The sequence below is a fragment of the Rattus norvegicus genome, chromosome 5 (genome assembly GCF_036323735.1).
Source record: "Rattus norvegicus strain BN/NHsdMcwi chromosome 5, GRCr8, whole genome shotgun sequence".
Classification (NCBI taxonomy): domain Eukaryota; kingdom Metazoa; phylum Chordata; class Mammalia; order Rodentia; family Muridae; genus Rattus; species Rattus norvegicus.
The window spans coordinates 118,906,656-118,908,946 of NC_086023.1; the positions used below are offsets into that span (position 1 = coordinate 118,906,656).

The 2,291-nt window shown below is 45.3% G+C and overlaps 1 pseudogene; it reads right to left on the reverse strand.

Moving 5' to 3' along the window:
* Positions 1–1,121: 1,121 nt before the first annotated feature.
* Positions 1,122–2,085, reverse strand: Rpl15-ps14 (ribosomal protein L15, pseudogene 14; annotated as a pseudogene).
* Positions 2,086–2,291: the final 206 nt, after the last annotated feature.

The following is a 2,291-nucleotide window of genomic DNA, read 5'->3' on the forward strand; positions in this document are numbered from 1 at the left end:
ACACACACACACACACACACACACACACTTCACAAACGTACCACACACACAAATTATAGACATTAAAAAGGATAGCTGGACAAATATGTGCATAGATACATAGTCAATATAAAGTTTGTTCCATCGTATGACCAGAGCTGACTGTCTCCTCTGTCGTATAAGCCATCAAGGCTCCACTCTCCCATTACATCCATACATCCTACCCGTGTGAGAGGGAAGGACTAATACAGGCAGGTACACTGGGCAGGGCTGAAAATCATAGCTATACCGAGAATCGCTGGTGCAGACTTTGAATCCTGACAAAGATGTGCAATGAGCAATCAACGACCATACTGAATCTTACCAGGAGTCAGTCAGTCAGTCAGTCAGTCAGTCAGTCAGTCAGTCAAGAAAGGTGCTGTAAGCCATATCCCTCCTGAAAAGTTTGCCCCAGGCAACTGGAAGTCAGAAAAGGAAAGGTTTGAGTTTCTGGCTCAGCCATGATCCTGATCTTGGGTAAAGCACAACTTTCTGGATGTCACTCCTTAGCCATAAGAAAGAGGTCACAACACCAGGTGACTGCTAAGGTAAAGGAAAATGTGCAGATTTGGTGTTTCACCTGCGTGTATGTCTGTGCACCACTTATGTACCTAGTGACTACAGAAACCAAAAGAGGACGTCAGATCCCATGGAACTGGAGTTACTGACCATTGCTTGTCACCATGTAGGTGCTTGGAAAGTGAACCAGAATCCTCTGAAAAAGCTACAGGTTCTCTTAACTGCTGAGCCATCTCTCCAGTCCCTCTTTTCCGTAGTACTTTTGAAGAATTATATAACTTACCTATTTGAGAATTGATTTGGGATAGCCTTGGGTAAAGGAAAAGATACACTGTCGTCTCATGGCTTAGCATTCATGTGTGGCTGTGGTCTATCTGCAGTCTCAGTGCACGGCTTTCTTTACAGCCATCACTCTGTAGCATCTCGAGCACTTAAAGATGGTATAGTCGGTCAGTCGAATCTACCCTGAATCAGACTCTCACTCTGCGTCCGTCTCTGCTTTTGACTTTGAGAAGTTATTTGATAGTCTTAAGTTCACTTAAGGTGGAAATAGATATTTCTGAAAGATTTTGTTGAAACTGATTCTGGAAAAATAATTCAAATGAGTAGAACAAACTTAAAGATTGCTTTTTTTTTACTGTCCCACATTGTTTACTGGATATGAATTTCACAAATATCACGTGTATTACGGTAACAGCGGAGCTGAAGAGTATTGCGCCTTCTCCAGGCTGCACCTGAGATCCACCAATAGTGTGGTGGAACTCATGGCCCTTTCCAAGGCCAAGGCTCTTATGGGCCAGCAGATGTCAGCCCACGCATCTCCCTGTGCTTGTGGACTGGTTTGGTGATCCACTGGGTATCAGGATTCCTTTTGATAGCTTTATGGAATGGATCAATGAGGATAACCTCAAAACATCTATATGTGGAATCTTCACCAACCCAAGTAGGAATTCAGGACTCTCAAAGCTCCACAATGGTGCCCAGCTCTCTCCTCGGCAACAGACTGAAGGCTTCAGGCAAATTTCAGCTGGTTAACACGGTGATGGACAGGCTTGCCATAAGTTGCACCCTTAGGAACGGGACGTTTGTGACCACCGAGGCGGACACGAATCCTGTAAATAACATAATCTTGCTTAGCCTTGTATCCCAGCCTTTGAGCTTTATCAGGCCCGGTGGGGCGGGGAGCCCTGTACAGCGCAGAGAGCTAGCGGTATTGCCAGCAGCGGACCCTCAGAAGAAAGCGCATCATGTCGGACTGCTTCTCCCTCCACATATCCCGAATGTATTTGTATGCACTCATCTTGGCACACCTAATAGCTGCCACCAGAGGAAAAGCTAAAGATTGCTTTTTTAAAATTCATTTTAGCAGGGCCCAAGGGTTCCTGCTTTTAATCCCAGCTACTTACGAGGCAGGAGGATTGAAAGTCCAAGGCCAGCCTAGGCTATAATGGGACTTCCTGTCCAATTTAATGAGCATTGCTGTGTGCCAGAGCTTGTGCTAGAGGCTGGTAATGAGAGTAAGAAAACCTCTCTTGTTACCCAGAAAGTAACCGCTGATGGAGGAATGGGGTGGGACATGCATTGATGAGGTTTGATAAACGTTGATAAGAAGTTTTACACAGAACACTTTGGAAACACATGAGGGTTCTGTGATCCTGCAGGCCTCAGGAAAACTTCCAAGAGATGCTGACCTAAAACCTGAAGGACCACTAGAAACCAGATGGGTCTAGAAAGATGCTCAAGGTAGAGAAAGG